The sequence below is a fragment of the Ambystoma mexicanum genome, chromosome 10 (genome assembly GCF_040938575.1).
Source record: "Ambystoma mexicanum isolate Mex_15411 chromosome 10, UKY_AmexF1_1, whole genome shotgun sequence".
In the NCBI taxonomy this organism is placed as follows: domain Eukaryota; kingdom Metazoa; phylum Chordata; class Amphibia; order Caudata; family Ambystomatidae; genus Ambystoma; species Ambystoma mexicanum.
In genome coordinates, this window is record NC_090932.1 from 1,639,128,471 (window position 1) to 1,639,139,076 (window position 10,606).

The following is a 10,606-nucleotide window of genomic DNA, read 5'->3' on the forward strand; positions in this document are numbered from 1 at the left end:
CATATCCAAGCCCGTGTCTCTGCTGCATCTAACAACTCGGCTGAACTCTTTAAAATCTGCAAGGAACTGGCCAATCCTGCCGCAGTCTCTACCTCTCCTGTCCCTTCCCAGGCCCTCTGCATGGCATTGGCCTCTCAGTTCATTTCTAAAACTCAGGACATCCTGTCCTCACTCTCCTCCTATCCCCTTCCTACTCCCTGCTCTTCCTCTGGCCCTTCTGCAGCCACCTCTCCGCCCTCCTTCTCTGCCTTTCCCCTGTTATCCACTGACGAGGTTTCTAGACAAGTCTGATCAATGAAAGTCTCGTCGAAACAGGTTCACCCCTGTTCCTCCACACATATCAAGGACCACAATGAATTCCTGGCTCCTGCCCTGGCTGATTTCTGCAATCACTCCTTCGCCACTGGAGTCTTCCCATCCCCCCTAAAGCACTCCCTTGTGCACCCTCTTCTTAAGAAACCCTCTGATGACCCCTCCTGTCCAGCAAACTATCGCCCAATCTCCATCACTCCCTTCCAGAGCAAGCGCCTGGAGAAACTGGCCATCTCTCACCTTAACCTCCACACTGAATCTGTTGGTTGTAATCATGACAATCAGTCTGGCTTCAGAGCTGCCAGAAGCACGGAAACTGCTCTCCTGAACATTTGTGAAGACCTGCTCTCCAACCTTGACTCTAACACTGCCTGTGTTCTCATTCTGCTCGATCTCTCCTCTGCCTTTGACACTGTCAACCATGCCATCCTGCTCAACCGTCTCTGTGATAACCTGGGTATCACTGGTCAGGCTCTGGCATGGCTGACTTCTTTCCTCTCTGACCGACCCTCCCAGGTCCAACTTGGGTCCTTCCTCTCTGCTATCTTTTTCTTTACCTGTGGTGTTCCCCAGGGGTCTAACCTTTCTCCCTGGCTGTTCAACCAATACCTGGCACTCCTTGCCCACCGCATTGCCGCTCTCTGCCCCAACTTCCAGTGCTATGCGGATGACACTGAGCTCATTTTCAGGCTACCCTCGGCCTCCTCCTCTCCTTCCCTCATCTCTGACTGTCTGCTATCCAGGAGGGGTGTGCCGCCAATGACCTCTGCCTTAAGACTGAGATTCTCCTAATCGGCATACCCGCTCCCTCCTTCCCTGCAGCTCTCTCGCTGGCCTCTCTTGGCCCTCTTCCTTCTCCCACCTGCAAGGCTAAAAACCTCAGGGTCATCTTCGACACCACACTCTCCTTCTCTCCTCACATCTCTGATGTCTCTAAGAAGTCACATTAATAGCTGCACCTCCTCAGAGGTATTCTTCCTTTCCTCTCCTTCCCCCAGAAGCTCACTGTCTCCAGATCCCGGGTTCTCTCTAGGCTGGAGTATTGCAACAGCCTCTTCCTAAATCTGCCTGCTTCTACTCTCTGCCCTCCGCAACTTATTCAGAACAGAACTGCAAGACTTGTCCTTGGCCTCAAGCCCAGGGATTGTATCTCTCCAGGACTAAAATCTCTCCATTGGCTCCCAGTGGTTGCGAGGATTAAGTTCAAAACCCTCTGCATCGTCCACAAAGCCTTCTGGGGCCTGAGGCCTCAATACCTTCAATTCTCTCTTCCTAAATATCTTCCTTCTCAAGTTCTTCGCTCATCCGCCTCCAACTCCCTCAGGGTCAGTCGCTTCTCCAAGCAACGAGTTGGTGGTAGATCTCTTTCCTCAGCTGGGGGCTCGCTTTGAAAAAACCTCCCTGCCTCCCTTAAACTTGAGGAGAACCATCTCCAGGTCCGGAAGCACCTCAAAACCTTTCCCTTTGCTTCTGCTTTTTCTCCTCCTCTCCTCTGCTGACATCCTGGCTGTAACCGGAACTGCACTGGCTACCTGGACACTCTCCGATCTCGGGCCCAGGTCCTCCCCCGCCAGCGTCACACACCTGCACTGACCACCTGGCAACCCCCGCACTTGGGGACTGTTTCTGTATCCCTAAAGTCCCCCTACCAGCCCTCGCCACCTGTTGTCCGCACTTATCCATGCACTTGCCACATGCTGGCCGTTACTTTACTTGTTATCTTTTACCATGTACTGCACTTTTCCCCTCTCCCTTCCCCCTGCCCACTTTCCTTTCCCCCCTTCCCATGCACTTGTGCGATCTGAATGACACCTGGCCTAGTAGGATAATTGTCCTGTCCTCCCTGTGTTCCCCCTCCCTTGCCTCGTCACGCTTTGAAACACTTGTGTATAGGCGCGTTATAAATGCCATATCATATCATCATATCATATCATATCATCATATCATATCATTCCCCACATTTTCCACCAAATAGTTGTTTTTGTTTAAGATTTCGCTAGGATGATATGTCTCTACGCGTTTCGGCCTGTATTTGTGGAATGAACCCCATCCTTAGATAGGTTCTTCCATGTAGTTATAAGGCCTCCTTCAGGGCAGATGGTAGGTTGATTTGGTGTAGCTAAATAGTCTTCGAACCCTTATTTTGTCATGTTTCTTATTTGAGTAGACCTGGACAGGGACAGTTTTTTTCTTTAGATTTCAATTAAAGGAAGTTGAATATTTTGCTTACATTTGTGGTCGGGCTACACACATACCAAGGGCCATCATTGTTCAAAAGACTTCCCTTCTATTCTATCGACTATCCTAACCCTCTCACTAGGTCTGGCAGGAAGAAGCTCAAAAGGGACATCATGGTCTCCAACCCAGACCTCCCTATCGCTGATACCTACACTACTGCTTCCTCCAGACAGACCCTCACAGACATCCTCTTTGTCGTTTTCTCTCATTGGGACACCTGTTCCCGCCTTCCCTCTCGCACTCTGGCCGTCCACCTTGTTCCCTCTAGCTGCACCTTCATGTGAAGCTAAGAACCTTGGTGTCATCTTCGACTCCACCCTCTCCTTCTCTCCTCCCATCTCTGATGTCTCTAAGGAGTCACACTATCAGCTGCACCTCCTCAGAGGTATTCTTTTCTCACTCTCCCCCAGAAGCTCACTGTCCCCAGAGCCTGTGTTCGCTCTAGGCTGGACTAATGCAATAGTCACTTTCTAAATCTTCCTGCCTCTACTCTTCGCCCTTTACAACTATCCCAGAACAGGACTGCATGACTTTTCCTTGGCCTCAAGCCCAGGGGTTGTATCTCTTCGGCCCTGAAATCTCTCCACTGGCTCCCTGTGGCTACAAGAATCAAGTTCAAGACCCTCTGCATTGTCCACAAGACTTTCTGGGCCGGAGACCACACTACACCCAACATTCTCTTCCAAAGCATCTTTTTTCTCGAGCCCTCCGCTCATCCACCCTTCAACTCTCTGGGGGTCCGATGCTTCTCCAGGCAAAGAGGGGGGTAGATCTCTGTCATCGGCTGGGGCCCTCCCTGCCTCTCTCAAACTTGAGCAGGACCACCTCAGTTTCCGGAAGCAACTCAAGACCTTCCTTTTCGCTCCCGCTTTCTCTCTCCCTTGGTGAGGCCCGTTACTGCTGCACAAACTAGTTACCTGGCCACCCACTGAATGTACGGGTCCAGGCTCCTGCATGACCAGTTGCCCCTGCACTGCCTCTGGGCCACCCAACCACTTTGGGACTGTATCTGCAACCCTACAGTACCCTGACTCCCTGCACTTATGAGCCACCTCTGTGGTAGCACTTAAACGTTCCACGCACTCTCCCCTCCCCCCAACAACCCCTCTAGCACTTCTGCCCCTCGTCCCCCGCGCACTTGCGCGATCTGAACGACACAAGGCTCAGTAAGATCGCTGTTTTGCCCTCCTGCTGTCTTCCCTTCGTTATCTTGCCAGGAAACACTTGTGTCCAGGCGCGTTATAAATGACTTATATCATATCATATATCATATCAATGTACTGGAATTTTGCAAAAGTTAGATGTAAACTGGGAGTATCCTGTGATTTAACAAACTTTGGGAATGCTAGCATTTTCCAACTGGTTTTTATACTGGGATTGTCCAGATGGAATACATACTGGGAATATGGGAATATGGGAACTGGGACTAAAATAGGATTTTTTCGAAAGACTTGGAATATACTGCAATAGTCGAAACAAACTCCAAGAAACTATTGAAACAAACATAAAACCGATCATCTGTTATTTTCTGGAAACAGAAAACAATGGTCAATTTCGTCCTTTGACCTGCAGCACTGTGACAAAATGGAATTTTCATCCAACGGCCGAGCACAGCACACACAAAATGGCAGCTCCTCTTCAGTGGGAAAAACCAGCCCCCAGCTATGCCCCTGCCCCGCACTGGGAGGACCCCGCAGCTGTGCTATTAAACTGGATTCCATCGACAATAACACAGACCACATGCAGGGGGCTGGGGGGCTGGAACCACTGTCACTGCTGAGACCCCCTTGGGTCAGCCGTGGAAAGAGCACACACAGAGTATCTCCTAACATCACTATCATTCCAATTGTGATCAGCGTGCTGCCCGTAAGCCACGCCCACACATGCTATCCAGTCGCCCCCTCAATGTCTCATCCTACTTCAAGCACTGGTTATAACTGAAATATTGATATGCTGTAACTGTGGGATACTGGCCGTCTTAGAATCTGCGTGTTTGAAGGGGGTCGGGGGGGGGCAATAATGCAACAGTCCTAGACAGATAAGTCAGTGAGTACATGTGTCAGCTCCTGAGACCTGTGTAAAATGCGGGTTACAGATTCCAGGCGACAGCCTTTCATCTTTCTCCGGAAGATGAAATGCGTACGAAGGATTACAGCTCTTAAACTGCAGCGCTATTAATCATTACGCGCCTGATTCACAGAAGTGTTTTATAATGGTGCAATACCATTGAACAACCATCTGTGAATCAGGCCCCACGTGTATGGCTGTGAGCACTGTTTCAAAATGATCCGCGTGGCAGGGAGGGTTTTTCGTATAGACAAGATTCGCTTGTATGCACTTGGGGAATTTCAGTTTGTGAAACATGCTCCTTCCACCTTCCCACCTTAACACCCCCACCGTGCCGTGCCCCCCCCTCCACCCCCTAGAAATTCCATTTCTGCAGCGTCCATTTGTGGCATGTGGGTGTCTGGGCTTTGGACTGTGCAGGCTCCGGAGGCACCAATAACCAGATGCAACTTGAGAGTTTTCTATGCACCAGCTGGCCAGATTTCTAATAACCCGAATGCCGGTAACTGGATCCAGTAGGCACCATATCTATGCAAGTAGATTATAGACATCCCTACCGTGGCCATTAGTCCATCACATGTTTTCCTGTGAAAATGACGTGATCTTTCCGTAGCTTAGTGACATGATGAGCAAAGAGTCTCAAGACTTTTAGTAACACAGTGTCCACTGGACACAGCATCCACTCTCTTCCATGACCTCTGCACCTTACTCTCCCTCAACAACCTCCCTTCTGGTCCTACCCACTCGGCCTGACGCACTCTTGATGCCTTAATCCACGCCAATCTATCACTCTCCTTCCCACTGATCACCCCGCTCTCCTGGTCAGACCACTCTCTCCTCTCTTCTCACATGGGTCCTCTCGGCCCTCTGACAGCACCTCTCCCAGCCAGGCCAACCTCGTTCACGAACACCCGTCCGATGAAACGAGTGTCCGTTGCTGCCTTCGCTTCTACATTCTTCGCCCCCTCTCTCCCCACCCGACTCTGCATCTGACTCTGCTCTCAGCAACCTCCATCTTGCCATAACTAATACTTGTGACAGTCTTGCCCCAGTCATGAGGATCCCCCTGAACCATGCCTCTAAGCGTAACACCTGGTACAACTCTGAACTTGCAGCCCTGAAACGCAAGTGCAGAGCTGCAGAACGGACGTGGCAGACCTCTGGCTCACCCTCTGACAAACTGGCCTGTCGCCTGCTCCGAAGACAATGCAGGCTTCATCTGCACCAAGAAAAGGGCCCACATCCAGGCGCAGGTCTCTGGTGCATCCAACAACTTGGCTGAACTCTTTAAAATCTGCAGGAAACTAGCCAACCCCTCCGCAGTCGCCTCCTCACACCTCCCCTCCCAAGCCCTCTGTAACGCATTGGCCATTCACTTCACTACTAAAACTCAGGACATCCCGAGCACCTTTGTTTCCCGCTCCCCTGACAAAATGCCCCACCCCACTCCACCCCTTGCCTCCTATGGCCGCCCACCCTCCCTCCTCCTCTCTCTCCTCCTTCTCCCCTGTCACACCTGATGAGATCACCAGAGTTGTCCGCACCATTAAGGTCTCCTCCAAACAGGTGCTGCCCTGCTCCTCCAGAACCATTAAGGACAACATCGGCTCCCTTGCCCCTGCACTCGCTGATTTCTGCAACCACTCTTTTGCAACTGGATCTTTACCCTCCTCCCTCAAGCACTCCCTTGTGCGCCCCCTCCTGAAAAAACCCTCTGCAGACCTGTCTTATCCATCCATCTACCATCCCATATCTATCACCCCCTTCCTTGGGAAACTCTTAGAGAGACTGGTCTTCCCCCAACTGATCCAGCACACTGAACTTGTTAGCTGCCTCCATAACCATCATTCTGGATTCCAAGCATGCAAAGGCATGGAAACTGCTCTTCTGAACACCCGTGGGGAACTGCGTGCTTCTCTTTACTCCAACTGTCCAGCTGTTCTCATTCTACTCGATCTCTCCTCTGCATTTGATATGGTCAACCACTCCATCCTCATAAAACGACTCCATGACACCCTAGGTATCTCTGAGTGGGCACTGGTCCAGCTGAGCTCCTTCCTCAATGACCGTCCATCCCAGGTTATTCTGGGCTCCTTCTCTTCCCCCGCCTCTATCTCCACCTGCGCCATCCCCCAGGGCTCCAACCTTTCTCCCTCTTAAATAGTCACACACAGTATTAACTTTCCTTGGTTCAGAAGGAATGGAAGCCATCAGTTTGTATGTTGCTGCGGCATCAAGCGTATGGATCCAATCCATTTCAAACATCTTACGTTTGACGAGCATGGGGTTGTCAATAAGGTCCTTGAAGGAGCTTCCAATCTCTTCCAATAAGAGACAAGATTTCTCTCAACAGTTCTGTAACATCGGAGTGTTAAAGGCAACAATCTCTTTAAACAGCATCTCAAAGATAGCCGGTCGATTTGGTGAAAAGCAGTTTTGCAAAAAAAGCCAAGTTCTTCCAGTCAACTATTGCTTGTAAGGGCGATAGGCCCAATTCACGCTGTATTGATTGGATTGGTGTAGCTGGTGGAAGATTCCAAAATAGGCCTTCAAGTTTTGGCCAGACCATTGACGGAATATTCGGCATAGCTTCAGCACCATAAGTGATCGCTGGGGTGACCTTAGATTAATAAAATAAAAGTACTGGGAGACTGGAGAAGAGACCATATTTGTTATTTATGGCACCAGCTTGACTAGCCAATGCCTTGGCTCTCAAATGACGTGTCATGCCTCTATCTTTCATTGTTATATTGGCGTTCCTTCTCATGTTCCCTCCGTGTTGCCCTGTGGGCTCTTTTTTTTTTTTTTTTAAATATATTTTTATTGGCATTTCTTAAACATTAACTTTGCGACTCAACATAGTCCCAAACTTCCCTTACCCACCCCCCTCCCTCCCCTCCGGTATTAGTGTCTCTGCGGTCCTTCGAGTCCCATGTGTGTTTCTGATTCAGCTTGTAAACATGTCTAAAATTCGGATGTTATGTGGGCACCATTGGAGCATGTAGTCACTTTGCAGGAAGTCTATGGTGTCTCCCCAGTCTGTAGCGAATTTCTGTCTGTCCCCTTGGAGGGTATATGTTATCCTTTCCATCGCCACATATGTCCATATCCTGTGGAGCCATTCTTGCGTGGTTGGGGGGGTCTTTCGTTTCCAATGTTGTGCTATTGCCAGCCAGGCGGCTATGAGGAATCCCATAAAGTTACGTTTTTGTGTCCTATTAAGTGTTTTGTCTGTGGGAGCCCACATGCCGCACATCCAAATCTCTTCTTCTAGGTTGGCCGTGTCCTTGAATATTTCTTGCATCTTATTTTTGACTTCCACCCAGAATTGTTGTAGCTCTCGACAGTCCCACCAGATATGTCTCCAGGTGCCCACTGAGTCACATCCCCTCCAGCAGTTATTTTGTGTTGTCGGGAACATTTTATGTAGCCTTTCCGGGGTGTAGTGCCATTGGATCATCACTTTAGTCCATGCTTCCCTTGTTTGAATTGCTCGCGTCCACTTGGCTCTTTGAAAGACAATTTACTTGATGTATAAGCACCTTACAAATGTACAATAAAATAAATAATAACCTCGTCTAAATGCTACAGGCTACTCTGCATTGTCCACAAGGCTTTCTGCGTCCTGTGTCCAAAATACCTTCAGCTATCCCCCCGCAAATACCTCCCCTCTCAAGCTCTTCGCTCCTCTACCTCTAACTCCCTCAGGGTTAGTCATTTTCCAAAGAAACGAGCTGGGGGTAGATCTCTGTCTTCGGGTGGGGCCTCCCTCTGGAACAGCCTCCCTGCCACTCTAAAACATGAGGAGAACCATCTCCGGTTCCGGAAGCAACTCAAGACCTTCCTCTTTGCTTCTGCCTTCGCTCCCCCTCTCCCCTGCTGAACTGCTCTCTTGGCCCCGTGCATCTGGCCACCCTCTGTGCCCTGGGCACAGGTACCTGCTCACCCTGCCACCCTCCTGCACTGCCTCCTGGCCACCCCTTGCACTGGGGACTGTATCTGTACCCATACAGCCCCTCCACCCCCATTTTCTTATTTATGCACTTATCTGACTTACCCAGTCTGCTTACCACTTGCTGGCTGCACTACCACTGTTTATTGCCTCCATTATCTATTTATTTGTATTTCTTATTATTTGTCTGTCTCCCCTCTGCGTCGCACTTTCCACCTCAGCCCCCTTCCATGCACTTTTCCCCTCCACCTCTCCCATGCACTTGCGTGTTCTCAATGCCACTGGGTCTAGTAAGATCGCTGTTTTGTTCTCCCTTGTTCCCCTCCCTTGCCTTGTCGCACTCTGAAACACTTGTGTACGAGTGAGATACAAATAAATTATCATATCAGGCTATACACAATTTCTAACATAATTTTCCTTTGTACAGTGTTAACCCTGAACACAGTTAAAAGCATTTCTTAAACAATGACCAAGCAAACAAATTCCAAAATGCCTTATTTAAGCGTGTATTAGGCCCCTCCAAGGCAATGATAGGGCAGGGGGGTTGGGGGGGGGGGGCGAACAGTATAAAATAAATAAATAAATTGCGAACATTGTCCAAGTGCTTTACTCACTGCTTGGCGAATAAAGAAACGGTTTGATAAGGCCTAGAAAATGTTAAATAAGCATTTCTCTTTGTAGAGGAAGACCTATAGGGTGGGGGGGAAAGCTTGGTGAATGGGTCAAGGGGCCACAGAATGGTGAGGACAATAGCACAGTTACCCTGTACCCCTGCACCCCACAGCCCAGCCTTCTGCTATCCCTTTAGTAAAAGGCAGGTGATAAGTTAATGGAATTATGTCGCTGCCGGGGGGGGGGGGGGGGGGAGCTAGTCTGGGGCACTTGGCTAATTGTCCACAGTTTTCTGGTGGCGTCCTTGGGGCGCGAACGCAAACCGGTGTTAATGACCTGAGAGACGAAAGCGCGACAAAGCGACTTTATAGCTGAGGTGTCGAGGCACCTGCTGCAGAGCTCAGTGTGTACAGCCTGGAAGTCGCAGGATTCAAGCTCTAGAGGGGGTGACTCACGGCCCCACTGTTCCTATGCATGACGGCCACAATACTGCCTAAAGACGAGATATGTAACCGCTTGATGTTATTCAAAATGATTGTAACGCAAAATGGATGCACACGTTTTAAATCAACTTGCAGAAGTGAACTACCTGTGGGTTCCCACCCAGAGCGGCTCTGCACCTGGAAACAGCCCATGCAAGTGTGTGTCTGGACCTGCTGGGGAGGGCTCTCTTGCAGTGCCCCCCACCCCTTTGCCGGAGGTACCTGTCCCCTTGGAGTAGCCCCCACTCACCTTGTCAGGTGCGCGCTAGCTCGCAGCAGGCCACGCCGCTCTTCACCCGCCTGCAGTGGCCCAGAGATGGTGCCAACCCCACCGCGAGCACTGCTTGACCCTCCTTCCCTCCCTCCTCCCCAGTGCCCGGGTGTTGCAGGCAGATAAGGGGACTCTGGGGCTTCCGGTGGCATCAGGGGGCCCCGCATCATCCGGCCTCAGGAGCCAGAGCGTGTGAGTGGCCTTGCAGCAGAAGCAGCAAGCGCTCGCAGCCTGGCACTCAGGCGCTAGACTTTAACTTGCAGCTGCCACTCATTACCTGTACGCTCGTTGGGCTTTCTACTCAGTACCCACCTGCCACGTATTTGGAACAAACAAGACAGGCATTGGCAAAGCCTACAGTTTGGGATTTAGTGCAAGCATGTGATATGCATTTGGCACACACTAACATACTGTTACTACCTGGCCAGAAGATGGCACCGGGTGGAACCTGGGCATATGATAGTTGGCTAATGTCCAATACGTGTACAAAAGCCCAAGCTGTTAGCTTTGTCGATGGTTGTTTTCACAGGACGTCATTGCAAGGGACAGATATGAATCAAGCGGTTGAAGGCACACGTTGTTAATACATTTTTATTACACCAGTAACCATTTACAGCGGCAATGAGGCCATTAACTTTCAGGAGACTGCTTAGAAATAACACTGGAAGGCTG

General features: G+C 50.2%; 1 protein-coding gene across 1 annotated transcript in view; it reads right to left on the reverse strand.

Moving 5' to 3' along the window:
* Positions 1–10,003, reverse strand: part of GP1BB (glycoprotein Ib platelet subunit beta) — a 47,051-nt gene extending 37,048 nt beyond the window's left edge. The window contains exon 1 of the mRNA XM_069620049.1: positions 9,914–10,003. The gene's annotated coding sequence lies outside the window, so the exon portion shown is untranslated. The remainder of the gene's footprint in view (positions 1–9,913) is intronic.
* Between the last annotated feature and the right edge of the window lie 603 nt (positions 10,004–10,606).